The 16,841-nt window shown below is 43.2% G+C and overlaps 1 long non-coding RNA gene across 2 annotated transcripts; it reads right to left on the bottom strand.

Annotated features, from left to right (window-relative positions):
* Positions 1-6,197: 6,197 nt before the first annotated feature.
* LOC115380256 (uncharacterized) lies at positions 6,198-16,213 on the bottom strand. 2 transcript variants are annotated; one of them, XR_003930305.1, is made up of 6 exons: positions 16,081-16,213; positions 15,792-15,868; positions 15,030-15,158; positions 14,698-14,743; positions 7,821-7,857; positions 6,198-6,656 (listed from the first exon to the last, which is right to left on the bottom strand). It is a non-coding gene; the product is annotated as an uncharacterized LOC115380256 (long non-coding RNA). The 2 variants fall into 2 exon arrangements; XR_003930306.1 differs by having other exon boundaries at positions 15,035-15,158.
* Positions 16,214-16,841: the final 628 nt, after the last annotated feature.

Here is a 16,841-nt window from a genome sequence, read left to right as displayed (position 1 = left end):
TTTTTGAGATTTGAGCAAATAGATTTAACACAAGATTAGATGATTTATCAAGATAGTCCTTCTTTCAGTAAATACTCTATATAGCTTCTAACTGTGGTATAACTCATTTTAATTCACATGGTTTATAACTACGTTTGTGAACAAAGACCACATCCCACCTTAAACCCTGGACCAGGATTTCCCTGTCATCTGTATGAAGAGGATCAGCAAGCCCCCAAACCTATTTTCCCCTATTTTCTCTCCATTGTTTGAATACAGGAACCACTGGGGGCTCGATCTAATCAGATTGCATAAAGAGACGGCTCCCCCACTCAGAGTCTCGACTTCACCGGTTCTCTCCTGACACCGGTCCATTGACGTACTCCACGTGTTCTCAACCATGATTTTTTTTCCCCCTTCATCCCTTCATCCCTCATCCCTCCCTCCGAACCCTCAGTCCATAATCCCTCCTACATCATCTTGGCTCTCCCCCATCCATATCAGCCAATAAACTATTTCAAATCCATATCTTTATTGGCGCGGTCTTTGGTAGTGAATGTGAAATGCAGCACAACAAAAGACTGCGTATACGTTGATGGAGGTGGGTGGTCCATTTTGACATAATTCTCATGATTCCCATGGGATTTCATTGCCTGACAGAGAGTATGTGACAACCTCTGGTCAGTTTACGACAAGATCTGGGTCTTCTTGTTATTTCTCTCAGGCCACATACCAAGATGTGTGTGTATGTGTGTGTGTGTGCATGCTTCCCTGTGTGTCCCACAGTTTCTGCCAGACTAATGTTATCTAAACTACTTCAACAAGAGTTTTGTTTTGAATGGGCTGGGCCTAGATAAGATCGCCTTAGTGAATACGTTAGCACCCATTGCTATAGGGATGGAATGCAGGGTGGTGCTGAGGGTCCGCTGCCTCTGTAGCTTCCCCCGACTGAGCCTCAGGGGATAATAACTCATTCCTGTGACAGAGGCCTACAGATGTATGCATGGGTGTTCTGCAGCTTCAAAAACTTCCACCGGCTAATAAGGGCGCTCTTATTTTGCCTGATACTTGCCGTGCACAATGTGTTTTCTGCAGAGGGAGATGCTCCCATTCAAAAGAGGATATTGGCACACTCACACACACACACACACACACACACACACACACACACGTAGTGGCGTGGGATGAGGTCTTCATGAACTGCAACCAAGTACCCCAAGTCAAAGGTCAAGCTACTGATTTGACTCACTCTTTCCCTTATACACACATGCACACACACACACACACAAACTCGCCACACTTCAGAGGAAGAGGGAGGGTGCTAATGAACGTATCATGGACTGACGGCCCCTTTCACCACCCAGCGGTTTGAGTGATATTCTCACTATGTTGAGTGTCATCTGCCTCCAAAGCTCTTGTCAAGCTCAAATCTGCTTTCTGCAGTTTATTCACACCCCAACCCCCTTTTTTCCCTGTCCCCCCCCCCCCCCCCATCCCACCCCCACTTCCCCCACTCCTCCCTCCATCCTTCCCCCTCGCCCTGTAGCTGGTGGACTCCCAGCCCCGTCCACCTAAGTGTCACTGAGGAATGTTCCATCATTTAAACGGGGTAGAATGCTCCGCTAATATATAACCAATTACACTGGTCACATTTCCTGTGTCTCCTTTGAGCTCTCTGCAGGCTCAAAGTGCCAATCAGGCCTGGAATGCCAGAACATGGCTCTTATTTGCCAGGGGTCAGCGCACCAGTAACCTCACATTCTAAAGGACCATTGTTCCCATGGCCAGAAACTTGGAGAGACACACATACACATCCAGGGTGAAAGACACACACACACACACTCACACACACTCACACACACATGCACGCACGCACGCACACACACACACACGCACACACATACACAAGCGCCGGCCCCTAGAGGCCCCACATCAAGGGCCCGCTCTGTTTAAACAGCATCCGCCTGCACAGCCACCCGCCATGAAAGGGATTAAACAAGGTGTGTGTATGTGTCAGTGTGTGTGTGTGTGTGTGTGTTTGTGTGCGTATGTGTGTGTGCACTGCAAAAAAAAAATGTTAGAACTAATTTAATCCAGTATTGAGTCTTATTTTTGCTATAACAACTTTAAAAAAAAATACCAATGGACACAATTTCCCTTGCAAATCAGCTTGTCTCCGGAGTTTTTCCCACGGCGTGCAGCACTGCTGCCGTGGGCTAACTGTGGTCACTCACACACACACACACACACACACACACACACACACATGACTTGCGAGGGATATTTAGTGGGACACATGCGCAGTACATATCCAGGCTGCAGCTTGTCAAGGTTGATGCCGTCTGTGTACAACCAGGAAACGCCAAAGCAACAATCACCAACAAATATCATCCAATTGCAGTTGATGATCTATCCATGTAATTTTTTTTTCCTGCGAATCTCTCAGTTGTTGTTTGTGTGAAGCAGCCATTTTGAGTTGATCTTGTTGATTTTTGGAAAATAACGCACTGTGAGCCTGATGGTTTCATGCTTGTTTTTTAGTCAAGTGACAATACGTTGATACCTGAGATCTTCTTCATCTCAATATATAGTCACAAATTCCTGAAACAGGTGAAATTTCATTGGAAACAGGTGAAGTTACCTCAGTAAAGCGTTTTTGCGTGATTGTGAGACTAAGTGCAAGAGATTAAATGATTTGTTCAGAGACGTTTTTTCAGCGTGTGTGTGTGTCTGTGTGTTAGAGAGAAACAGAGAGGGGGAGAAATCGACATAGAGATCAAGTGAGAGAGAGAGAGAGAGAGAGAGAGAGAGAGAGAGACTGTGTCTGGGTGATTGCAGCCACTCAGACTGTCCTTGCACAAAGCGGGGAGACAGAGCAAGGATGCTTTATATTTCATGGTGCCTTTTATCGGAGCTTCAACATTCTGTCTGTAGGATAATTCCCAGTGAGACGTGAAAACACAAACAAAAGATGACTCAGTGTGAATGAGCACTTGTCATCGTGGAGTGTGTTCAAAGTAAGAACACGTAAAAAAACAAAGTCTCTCGGTCTCTGTCTCTCCTGCACACACACTATGAAGCCCCCACAGCTGCAAGAGGGTACAGTTGATGCATGCCAGAATATATAACAAGGCTCATGATCAGGATCAAGCATGTATTTGTATTTGAATGTACGTAAATCACACTTAAATGCAACTTCACAGAATGTACCTGACAGAAAATAAAAAGAGGACTTAGACTGCATTAAAAGTTGCCACAAATATTTTTGAAATTGCATTCTATCAACAAGACGGCAATTAGTTGTACAGGTGTTTAGTATAATATAAAAACTGTACATTTTTAAATTGTAATAAAAATGTAAATTGTGTTTTCTCGTGTGTCATTTTCTTGACTGATCTGCTGATAAATCTGCAGAGCACTCTAAGCATCTGGGTAATGCATTTGTTTCTATAGGGGTCACTGAGGAGCTGTGGTGTCCTAAATTGGATGACCTGTGAAGCTAGTGCGGGAGGAAAAGCAGAGATCTGATTGGCTGTCTGTGCAGAGAGTTATGTTTGCTGTCTGGGCCAGCCATGTCAAGAATGCTTGGATTCCTTCACTCTTTTTATGTCTCCCAATACGACTCAAAGGTGCACAAACGAGCATGCGTGCACACACACACAATCACATACCCACATATACACACACACGCACACACAAATACACACACACACACAAACACACACACACAGGTATGCAGTCACGTTAAGAGAAACCTGACCTACCTGACGGATCGAAACTACACCTACGCTAGCCTGTTAACCCCTCAATGTGCAGCGTGGGAAACAATACCTTGGCATTAAGAGCTAATTCCTCGTCAAATACCTGAGATGGATGGGTGGATGGAGAGATGGAAGGATGGATAGAGGGATGGGTGGATGGATGGACAGATGATTAAAGACACACTGATGAATGGTGATGCAGCCTTGAAAAAAGAAAGCCTAGAGAGAGAGAAAGGTCTTAGAGTAGGAAGAAAAGGTGAGTGAGTGAAAAAAAAAAGGTTGAAGTGAGGAAAAGGTTGTCAATGCACTGCTTTTTCCCCTCTAATTTTTCCCTCTCTCCTTTCCTTCTCTTGCTTGGCCCGTAACAGACATCTCTGAGGCCAAAGGGCAGACAGACTTTTCAGAGAAACATGATTGCAACCTTGTTGCGAAAGGCCTTTCATTTAGAAATATGTGACTTTCTGTTAAAGGAAAAAGCTGAAGCCTTCGCTCTCCCTTCACTGCTATTCTCCACAACACAAAGACCATGGCAGAGAGAGACCTTGTGCCTTTGTAAAGGCCTTTCAATACACTGGCTGTGTTTCCTAACTCAAGGTGTACTTGGTTTACCAATGTAAAAATGAACTGTTAAAATAAAGCAGAAGTTCATATTTTAAGCATTTCTCTTTGATTTTAATCGTCAGACCCTGTCGTAAATGTTTTTGGATTCCTACAAGATAGATGTTTTATTCGATTAATGAAGGGAGATCTATGAAAAACCGGAGAAAAGAAATGTAGTCATAAAATGCATAAATAAAAAAAATGCATGTTATCATGGGGTCCCAATAAGCCTGTTTCCTCTACGTTCACACCAGAATGCTGTGTCATGCTTAGCACAGACTGATCTGTTATTTTGGCCTCCTGTACTTAGAGGTTATGTAGTGTAGGTCAATGCCATCTGTGTGTGACCAGTGTACCACAGGGTGATGTCACATGGCTTGTGAAAGTCCTCTTTGATGTCAGCAGTTAGACCGTCGGACCTTTGGCTAGCCTCAAGTCCCAGCCTACCATTCCCAGCAGAGTGGGTTGCTAAGTTACCCCGAGAAAAACATTTGATGTCTTGATCCTTATCTGTGATAGGGTGCCATACAGCAAATGAAAACTGATTGCGCTTACGTCACACCTAAGTGCCTCTCACATGATATTATCCGTGGATAAAGAGACCACAAGATGTTTCAGGCTGAATGGTGTTCATAAATTGCTTGGGCTCTCTGGTATGCACTGACCAACAACAAGCCGAGAGTGGTTGGTCCTGGTGGTGCTGCTGTTGTGTAATGATGATGTAGTGGCACGACCGTGTAATTGAGTAAAGGTCCACGCGTCACTATATAGTTAAAAATTACAATGTTGACGGTGTGGATTGAGAAGAGGGCTGAGGTTGCTGCTGACCCGGCACCTGTATGAAGTAAACACAACCAGAATTCATCACATTCATGACATTTCACCCAGTAAGAAACTGAAAAAGCACCGCGATATAAGCCGATCCCTGTCCCCACCCTACCCCGCACTTAATCACACACTCACACATAGATTTCCCATACAGTGTGCACTACAATACAGTTAAAACACCCTGCGTAGGCTTGTCCATATATGACCTGAGAGTTGTGTGATGTAGGCCGCACTGATAAGAAGAAGCCAAGAAGGCAAGGGAGGGGAGGAAGGAACACATTACTGTGCAGAGCTTTATCACCTGTGTCCTTTGATATGGTTTCACTGGTGGCAGATCAAAGCGTCCGGCTGACTCCAGGGACTCAAGCCCAACAAAAAATTTTCCCTCATGCAAGCATTGCACTAGTGCAGCAAGCTGGCGCTGCCTGGTGGACTTCAGCCAGAAGCCCTACTTCTGCCCTGTCACTGCCTAGAAATGCCTCTAACGGTTGGGTAATGACTGTAAGTGCCACCACACATGTAACACACACACACACACACACACACACACACGAGGTAAACTGCAGCCTGAGTGCATGGTGCACAGCCTTTGGAACGATGACTCTACTCCATTCACCTTGGTTCCTACAGCTTTCTGGCACAGGTGTCTCATTCCATATTAGGGATTCCCCTCGTTCCCAGCTTTGTCTCAAAACCAGGTTGGAGTCTCTCTGTTTCCAGGTTAACTCCTCTTTATGCTGGCGTGTTGATTGTTGGTTGGGGCTGGAATTAGAAATAGAATCCTCTTCTACTCTTATTAGTGGATTTCAGGGGGAAGCCCCGCAAATGAAACTTAAAACCTGTTCTAGGAAGTGAGCGATACATTTCATTACAGTTCAGGCTCAGCTTTCCAGTTATGTAGAGTCGTGTTTCCTATACCTGCGAGGCATACTGTATATATGTTTCAGCGGCAATATTTTTTTAAATAATCTTTTTATTGGCATTTTAACAGATAGCAAGTACAAGATCTCCACAAAAAGCTCAAAAATTTCAAATCACAAAGACATATAAAAATAGACAAACATTATACATTATAAAGTGCACCTCATTCAAAGGGAGCTACACCTACAGTAATAATCCTATTGCATAAAGAGAAGACCAGAGGCACAACCTATTCTCTAGGTTTGGTCATCCCAGTCGCCTATATCCTCAAGCCATATCTCATAGAGTTTGGACTTACTTCCCTGTAGGGTATATTTTATTTTAACCAACTTTAAATTCCCCATGAAACGACCTCACATGACTTCTACTTCTATCATAAATGGTGACATCATCCTGCACTAGCGGTGTGCATTAAAATTTTAGCCAATAAAACCTTCACAAATGTTTAAACATCCTCTCTCCTCCACCTATCCTTTCAAATAAAACTGTGTTTCGCTCCCAAACTGATGTACTGGTGGTTTGCACGTGTGAATGATCCTTCCCTGCACCATATCCCACCGACGCATCCTGTTTCAGCAGGAAATACATCAAATCAAGAAAGTAAGAGTTCATTTCATAGGGTCTGTATGTGAAACAGGATATCTCTCCGCCATTTGGAATGACAAAGAGGTCTAGATCATTTCAAGTTAAAGAGAATGAGGGGGCACACCGTTAGTGTTGTGAGTGTGAACACATTGTGCATATTAGATGACCATTTCGCAGTGACACTGAACAAGGTAGTAATGGGTTGCACATCAATAGTGATACCATATGTTTCACTTAGCAATCCAAAAACTGCCTCCCAGAAGGCTTGAAGGCTGGGGCAAAATATGTGAAACAAAGCAGTTGAGGCCGTTTTCAATTTCTCACAAGTGGCGTCAATATTAGGTTATATTCTTGCCAATTTAGCTTTAGAAAGGTGGGAACGATGGCCTATTTTAAATTGGATGAGACTATGTGGGGAAGATTTATACACTTGCTTTAATATTACCTCCCACATATCCTCGGAAAAAAGGGCTGTCAAAGTCTTGTTACCAAAGGGTTCCTAAATTATCCAAAGGGTGCATGTTAATATTATTTGTTAAAGAGCGTATCTGAGCAGCAGATCCCTTCTGATTAAGGTTTAAGGACAGAAGTTTATCTACAATGATAGATGGTGGTTTACTGGGGAAAGAAGTATAGTCTCACAAAGTCCCTGATCTGTAGGAAATGAAAAAAATAGTGGTGCTCAAAACAAATTTTTCTTTACTCCTTCAATATATAAAACCTTAATTAAAAAAAAAAAAAAAAAAAAACATTTGAGGGCTTGGAAAGCCAGATCAAGTTTAGCTTGGAGTAATGAGGTGGTTGGACAAAATGTGTCATCAAAGATGGACCTTGCAGGCCAAATTTATTTCAAAACTGTGACCATATTTTAAAAGTCTGTTTACTGTTACTGTTTGATCAACTTGCATGTTTTAGATGAAAGCAAGAGGGGAAATGGCCAGAGAAAATATTGGGGCCATCTGAGTCTCCATCCTCACTCAGATCTGAGATCTGGAGTTGGAACAATTCTGCACCCACTCGATTAGCCTCTGAACATTACTGGCCCAGCAGTAGTGGAGTGGGTTGGGCCAGTCTCCCACAATGCTTTGCAGGAATGTTTAAGAATATGTGATTGCTTACGACTCCAATGAAAGTAGCAATACTTACCGAATTGTGGGAATATCATCAAGGAAATGGGGATGTTCTGAAAAAAATAAAAAAAATAAAAAAAATAAAAAACAGAAACTGGGTTACAGTATTGATTTATATCAAGCTGACCAGTGGCCAGTCAGTGATAAAGACAGGGGGCACCAACCTTCAAGATTTTACATTTCTCAATTAGAGGTTTGAGATTAAGCTTAAATGGTTGTTGGAAGTATGTGAAATAGACCAAATAAAGTATAAAAACAGCATTTCACAGAATGGCAGGTAGCATACATTAATTGTTTATTATATTAATAATCATGTGTACTTGCATGTAAAATATTATGTATAAATCAAATTCTCTCTTAGGATTTCTTAGTTTGATGGGTATCAGGTTTTCATTATCGTCCCCCTTTTATGTGAGTACCCACAGAGCCTAAAGCGGACAGCCTGGGTTTACTGTTGTACCGAACACCATCATGACACCGATTGTCTCTGATTGTGAGTTTATGGTTTGTCGAGCCGGCTCACACAAGGAGAGCCCTGGTATGTTGAACTTGTTTCGTAGCACAGAGCCCTGGTCATGACCTCAGATGACTTCAGTCTCAACTTGATTTGTGACGTGAACAATAGCTGTCCGTAAAATAATAAACAAATAAAATGTGTCAAGTATTTACTAATATTATTCCACTGGTTGTGCGTGACTTTGTCTTATCTAAAAGTCTGATGCACAGTTCTGACAATCACAACAGCAGACTTAAAAGCTTTAAAAAGATGAGAATATTGCATATTGCAATAACTTGCAATGATGTTTTAAGTGATTACATACACTTCTTGTTCCTATCGGCCTCTACATCTAATTGACTTCACATTATCAGTTTGTTTAATATACTAGTTGCTGATAAGACATAATGCTATAAGCTGGTTGTACTTTTTTTTTTTTTTAAGAAGTAGACATATTGCAGTTTAAGCAGACCGTTTAAGACTTGACTTGGACTTGTCTTAAACAGGTGACACTTGACTTAGATGAGGGCTGGGCGATATGTCAATATTGTATTTATATCTTGATGCAAGACTAGAAATCATCTGGGACTTAAAGGCTGCATTACAGTAAAGTGATGCAATTTTATGAACTTATGCGGCTGCTCTGGCTGTTTTGATATTTACCTCCACCTGTTTGGTGATGATATCCACATTACTAATGATTGCTAATCAAAAATATTTTGTGTGTAAATATCCTATGAAAGCACCCTTACAATACCATCACAATATCAAATATCGATTGGTCAAAGTTATTGTAATATTTGCTTTTCTCCATATCACTCAGCCCTAACCTGGCCACATGTTAAATGTGAGCATCTTTCCTGGAAGCCACTTGACAGTTGATGCTGGACTGACCCAGATTTGTGTGCAGACATGCAGAGGCTGGGTTTGTGCATGGAAAAACTAACTGCGCGCATCTGCTGCCACTGTCCAGTCGCTGAAGTGACAATGACGGGGTTGTGGCCTTTCCCTGTCCCAGTCAAGGGAAGCGCTCTCTGTCATTTGGACAGTGAGTCTCCTCACCGAGGCACGTCAGTAGGACGAGCGCGGTCTCTCATGTTTCTGTCCTCTGGCCAGGCAGTAGCCAGAATCGCGTGGGTCATAGAAGTGAGCTGTCGCTTGTTGGACCACAGCTCCGCCAACGTAAGATGCTGGACCGTCATGACACACTGCGGTGACTCATCACATGTGTCTGTGTTTTTGTTCTTAGAGAGGAGGAGAAACACAAAAGGCCTGCTGACCATTTCTTTCATAACACCAACTGTCAACTGGAAGGACTGCATTTGCGAACACGAGCAGGTTTCTCCGCGCGCGTGTGCACAAGTGTGTGTGTGCGTGTGTGTATGCAGCCCGTACTTTGTCATCATCCAGACCACAGTAAATTAAATAGTAGCTGGTGGTCAGGGGATCAAGGATTTGAGGTCTGTCACGGTAAATATCACATGACTCACGCACAGCAGACGGACGGCCACGTGGCCCGTCCAGATTTGATGCGTTCGGCCAAATGCACAGTTTTAGCCGTTTTATCCAGAAGGTTACTACTGAACTCCTGTCATCGGTGGATATGGAGCACAAACAAAAATATGTAAGGCAATACCTCGCAGTTAATAATACACATCACATACCGTGAAGGGTGTAACCTTTTCATTTTAAGTGATGCAGTGCCAATAAAAGCTTGGATGAAGTCATGTAAATCATGTATCTCCAAGAGATATAAAAGAAGAGAGTGTGATGATTTAGAGGGGATGGATTTCAGCTTGAGAGGCAGACGTGTACGTACCTGTGCAGCTGATGCATCAGAGCGGTTATACCTCACTGGTATGTGTAGAATGGCATTGAGAGAGAGAGAGAGAGAGTGTGTGTGTGTGTGTGTGTGTGTGTGTGTGTGTGTGTGTGTGTGTGCGTAGACGCTTTGGTGCACATTTATCTGGTATTTAAGCTATGGGAGAGGGTGCAGCTATGCTATGTTAACCATTGCAACATATACATCATTTGTTGCGCACACACTCGCATTTACTCATCTCCTGTCGACTGATTTTTTTTATTGTGTTTATTTTGTGGACGGTATTTGCGCATAGTGTGATCATTATTTACATGGAGCCCTTGACCCACATCATGAACTGTTTATGAATGGGGAAGAAAAGGAAACAATGTGAATCACGAGGATGTGGCGAAGGCTTTGTTTAGAAAAGGAGGGGAACCCTAGAAGTGGTGCTGCAGAATAAATGATCTGAAAGAGAAAAAAAAAAAAATCCAAAATATTTGTATTTGTTTTCAGCTCTCGACTGTGGTGCAGGATATCTTATCGCAATACATCAGAAACCTTTGCATGCCTATTGCTGAATTAGGTGCACCCACTGATTTAATTGACGCTACCTGTTTTGCTGTGGCGGTTGAGGTTCATGCCGATGACTTTGTGATTTAAGACTTCACCGTTCGCCTTTCTGTCTGTCTGTCTCCATCTCTCTCTCTCTTTCTTTCAGTCTATCCCTCCTTCCTTCCCTTTCTTTCTCCTGCACCGTGTGTGGCTTAAATTACAAAGCTTTCACTCAGAAGTGACTCATGTCTGGAGAATGCACCTCTTTCTTTCTTTCTCTCTTAGCTTTTTTTTTTTCTACTGTCTCATTGCCGCTCAATCACTCTCTCCCTCTGCTTCTCGAGATCGCACTGCATGTTTTTTTTTTTTTTTTTCTCAGTTCCCAAGGCCATGTCTCTATCACTCTCCTCTGCTCTTTGTGTTTCTCTTTGGGAGATTTAGCTGATGGAAATAAAACACCTTTTTTTACTTTCTTTTTCTTTTTTTTCTTTCTTTTTCTTTTTTTTTTTTTTTTTGCTTGAGGGATTTCAGCATCGCATCACCTAATGCAACAGCCTTAAAGTCCTACATCTTGACAGAGTGTAACAACACAGAATCTCAGCCTTCCCTTGAAGACTGTCACCCAAAACACTGCCGCTGACAAACCCTCAGATCCAGGGCCAAAAGGGGACAACGCTGAGAGACATGAGGGACGAAAAAGGGCCAAGGATGGAGAGAGAACAGAGGGGAGAGAGGGAGATAAAAATGAGAGAAGGAGATCCAGAGGGAGAGGGAGCGAAAAAGCGTACAATTAGTCATCGATTTCAAAGACAGCATATAATAAAACATTTCCCCCTTAGGTAAACCTGCTGAATGCAAACACGAATTAGCCGCCCACGCTCACTCAGTGAATAAGGCTAAAAGAATGCATGGCAGCCCACTCATCGAGCAACACAGAGCCACTCTCTCTCCCTCTCACTCACTCTCTCTCTCCTCTCTCCGCCGACACATCCTATAATGGGTTTCACCTCCACCACTCAAACATAGGCTTTGGGGGAAAAAAGCACATATTCATTTGAAAGTAAAATTGAAACATTGTTTAAAAAAGGTCCACGCCTGAGAAGTGACTGTCAGTTTTCGAGATTGTTTCAGCCGGAGGATTCATCGCCAAATAGCAGCACAATGTTGAGGGCGTGAAAACCTGGTGAAAAGGACTGTCGGTTTTGAATTGGATGAAAAGCATCATCTTTAATGGAGCTACAGGGATGTACTTAGGGGGGAGGTGCGCCATCCAAAGAAAGCCCCCCTCGTCCCAAAAAAAGAAAAGATGTGATGACAGCAAAAGACACTAATGCTACACAACCACAGAAAATATGGTACCAATAAAAGGTTGTGCAGGAGCAAAGTACATTAGTAAAGGTGAACCCTTATGAACCCAGTGAAAGGATGGGGGCTAAACACATGCGAAAATTGTAGAGGGACTGGTAAACCACTCTGAAGGTGCAAAACCAAGATGCGTAGCCTGAGACCGACGAGGACAGACATCGAAACCTGTTGCATCTTGTTGTCGAGAACAAACTCACCCCCCAACAAGCAGCAGCCAATATGAGTCACTGTCGGTCAGTTAGAACTGTAGGGTTTGTCTGTCAATCTCAAAAAATTAAAAACTCACCTTTGCAGCCTCAGGACATGGACATACAATACATTTCTTTCACACGGAACATGGGAACTGAACCCAGCAAGCACGCGGTATTTAAGGAATTCATTTGCTAAAACAAATGAATGCCATTCCTGTAAAAATAAATAAATAAACAAATAAATAAAATAATTCACTCAATATACTTGCTAAATTCCAGATTTTGTTGCAAAAGCCAATATTGCCTATGGATCTGCCTTCCAGTATGACCAGTATGAAAAAAAACAAGGTTCATAGAAATGAGTACAACTGGAGATTAATGTTTTTACAAAAACCTCCTCATTTGCAAGTATTTTTCCTCCAATATGCCAAAAAAAAAAAAAAAAAAAAAAAAAAGCCTGCATCACCCCCACAATGTATCTCGTGGAGACTAATTAATTAATCGGCCTTGTTAGCAAATCATTGGCTTATTCATCAATATCCTTGCTAATGACAATCTAAATAAGCAAGACATGGGTCGACTTAAGGCTGCCGCTTGTCACAACAGCATCACCGAGGTAACCTGCACCGATCTGGTCACAGTACCTCACAAATTACAGGTTGTTGTTCTTTGTAGGACGGAAAATTGAAAACATAGAGCAATGGTGAGGCTGACAGACACACTTCTAACCACCATCCAACACCCACTCATGAACACACGCACACACACACAGACTTATACAATGCATAGACACAAATGCATGCAAGCCATTGGGGACTCACACACACACACACACACACACACACACACACACACACACATCTTTATATGTCCTTGTTGTTGTTGCCCGAGCAACAAACACAGTTTCAAGGGTACTTGTCCTGTATTGGTAGTCCAGTGCTGCTTTCTTTACTGCACATGCATGTTTCTCTCTCTCTCTCTCTCTCTCTCTCTCTCTCTCTCTCTCTCTCTCTCTCTCTCTCTCTCTCTCTCTCTCTCTCTGTGTTTGTGTGTCTATCTCTATCTCTTTCTGTCTATATCTATCACACACACAGTCTCTGTAGTACACAATCGCAGTCACTCATATCGTCAGTGTTGCCTTTACACCAACTGACAAAGCAATCAGCGCGGAGTGACTGTTAGGGGGGGAAAAATAGAACAAAAGAGCGAGAAATTCAAAGGCAAAATTTCCCAATACCACATGGGCGTTTAAAATGTGTCAAAAACATCAAAACTCTGACAGAGGTTAAATAAGTGAGAGCTTTTGTACTTTGTGCTTTTGGTGTGTGGGCACAAGAAAACCCAAAAACCTCAGCAGAGGAAAAAGGGAGAAGCCAAGTTGCAATCTGTGAACTGCGGCATGAACGGTGACATTACATTACATTTATGACAAAGGAAGGCAGTCGCCAACATGTACACAGCTGACTCACACTGCAAAACTGTGAATTTCTCTCTGTGTCTTTTATTAATTATCTGTCTCTCTGTCTTTCTCTCTCACACACACACACATCCGCTCACGGATGTAAAAGGATGGAGATAGAGGGAAACACAGTGAGTCAGGGACAAAACCACAGGCAGCGGTGAACCCTCTCACTGAGGGGAAGCACGGTGACATCAGAAGTGACCTTAAATATGCTGATGAGCTCTGGACTGAAAACACTGCACGCACACACATACTCACGCACACACATACTCATTCACAAACACACACACACATGTCTATCTGTCTGTATGATTGTACATGCAAATACGCAGACATGCAACTGAGAAAACCCCACTCAAACTTACCGAAACTTACCTCTACCTTTTCAAATAAATGCCCTGGCAACCAGAACGCAACTGGAAATGTGTCACTCTGTGAAACATTTTATTTGCATGACTACAATATTGCCTGTAAGAATATTCCCCCTTTTGGTCTGAGCTGAAATGGCTAATTCAAGAGCTCTCAACACATTTCAGCTGCAGAAACTATCAACTCACTTTCCATTTCTCCTAACTCTCAAAACTAGTGTTTTCAAGTAAGCCAGGCAGCGTCTCCTGCATTAGTCACTTCTTTACCCTCTCCATCTCCCTGCCCCCATCCCCGCCGTCTGCCTCCTGTTAGCATTTGCACTGTTTGGCTGTTTAAGTGTCCTTTTGACTGTCATCATGTCTGGGACCTCAATACACCTCTCCCTCCTCCGCATTCTCCTCCTTAATGTGCATGAGTCAGGGGCTTAAGAGCATGTTTTACACTGGTAAGTGTTGAGGAGGGCTTTGTACGTGCATTTGTGAGGACTTACGCGCTTGTGTGTGTGTGTGTGTGTGTGTGTTTGTATGCATCCATCTGTGCACGCGTGTGCATATGTGTGCACGCGCGTACGCGCTAATGCCAATAAGTGCCGTTATCTTCCCAGTGCTTCATTAGAGCTAAATGTCAGAGTGATTACCTGTGTATGTGACTCACCTCTCAGCCAGGTGCTTTTTCTCTGCTCCCACATGCAGTCTGCAAGCTAGGAATCCACAGTATGCACACACACACACACACGCACACATGCACGCACACACACACACACATACACACAGGCACACTTAGACATCTGACACATGGCAAAAGAATGGGACATACCCAGTGGCCAAACGCTCGCCCACAGATATACCTGACATACCACAAATGAACTCCATACTAAATAATAACAAGCTCACAACGACTCTGCCATCTCAAGTCCAGGCGTATACCTTCACCCTCGTCTTTGCAACTTTCAACATTTTTCCACCTCAATACCACCACCATCATACCTCACCAGAATGGCATTTTTCAGCGATGAGTCCCATAGGCAGGGGAAATGAAGTAACCTGTTAGTGTTTGATACTTCTGTACAACCAACTCCGCCACCTGGGGAGGCATGAATCAATGGACCACTCCCACTTACACACACACATACACACACACACACACACACACACACACACACACACACACACACGCAATGTCACATCTGTAGCAGGCTGGTCAGCACAAATAAACTGCGTCAAGTAAGTCAAGAAATCTAAAGTCCCTTCTCAAGTAGAAACTATGACAATCAACAATTTCAAATCGTGAACACCAGCTCACTATCAGTTCATCAGAAAGGCATGAATTACAGGCCGGCAAGCGTGCATTAAAACCATGTGTTGCACACGTAGTTCGGCTTAGGTTTAATCACCGTTTGAAAATCATCCGCTAGCCAACATGTAACCACAGCAACATTAAAAAGCAAACCTGTCAAAGTTACTCGTTATCAAATGCAGCAAGCATAGCTGAGTCATTTACTTAATAAAATTACATCAATGGAGTTTTTTTTTTTTTTTCCTTTATATTGTTGGCAAATGACCATGGCATAAGTGGGATAATCAACTCGTAGGTGTGTGTTAAACGGTTTTAAGGCACTTTGTGGAGGCAACCACCCTCAGCTTTGCTTCGGGCGGTTCATTGCCTCCATGATATGGAGGCAATGAACACGCACACCTACTTGGTTGATTATCCCTTACATAAACCTATAATTGGTGAACTCCCTTTACCTGTCATTGCTGCTGTGCTGATCGAATGATCTATATTCGAACAGGTCTGGGAACTGGTTTTCTCCACAAGACCCATCCTATGGAAGTGAAAAAGAAAAAGGAACAGTTTCAGCCCATGAACACCCGACACTTGAAACTCATGCTTAAAGGGATGGTGAACCCAGTTAAAAATTTGCCTTTCTTATTTAATATTATTCTTGAGTAGTGTCTTTATCATCCATCAAGCTCTGAGTTCCTAATAACTGTAATAAAATGGGAGTTTCAGAGGGTTTGGTTTTCTAGTGATCACCTCCAGCAGGACTGGGTATGTTGGTGGAGCCAAACGCCGGAGACAGCCGATGAACTGGACAGAAGAACAGTATTTTAATAAACAACGCAGAGAATCTCAAGGAGCAAACACTAAGAAAAGAGGCTCGCAGAACTTTAAAATGAAGAAACAACACTAAACTGAACAACTGGAGTTAAATACAAACTGAACTGACGAGACAATAAGGAACAGGTGGGTGGACGGGGGAACAAGCGAGGAACTGATAGTCTGGGGAGAACAATGGGAACAGGGCAGGGCTGCAGAGACTAACACAGAGCAGGTGTGGAGGGAGGAGCAGGTAGGACGGGGCACCAGGAGCACAAGAGGGATGCACAGACAAGGTAGAGAAAACCCAAATTTAAAAAAAAAAAAAAACAGAGAGAGCCATAACAATATCGTCTCAAGAACAACAACATCGAGTGCCGTACAGCTCCGGCTCTGGTCGTGTTCTGAATTGATCAACATGTCGTTGCCATGAGCTACCAGAGCTACTGAACCTGCAGGAGGACAATAGCTGCAGGTGAAGAGCCAGGCGAACAGGGGCGGGAGGAATAAAAGCTGAGGTTGTGTTCTGATTGGACCAGCCAGTCAACTCATGACCTCGGATGTGGAAATTTTCAAAAATCTCACAATCTTACACAGCTTCCCCGGTCGTAACCACGAGCTCACAATCTCCGTTTGAAGGCAAGGTTAATCCCAAATCTGACTCCTAAACTCCAGTTTCTTGATCTTGTGTACACAGT

The sequence above is a fragment of the Myripristis murdjan genome, chromosome 21, assembly GCF_902150065.1.
Source record: "Myripristis murdjan chromosome 21, fMyrMur1.1, whole genome shotgun sequence".
Taxonomy (NCBI): domain Eukaryota; kingdom Metazoa; phylum Chordata; class Actinopteri; order Holocentriformes; family Holocentridae; genus Myripristis; species Myripristis murdjan.
The sequence above is the reverse complement of the archived record's forward strand: the minus strand, read 5'-3'. Positions and strand labels throughout refer to the sequence as shown.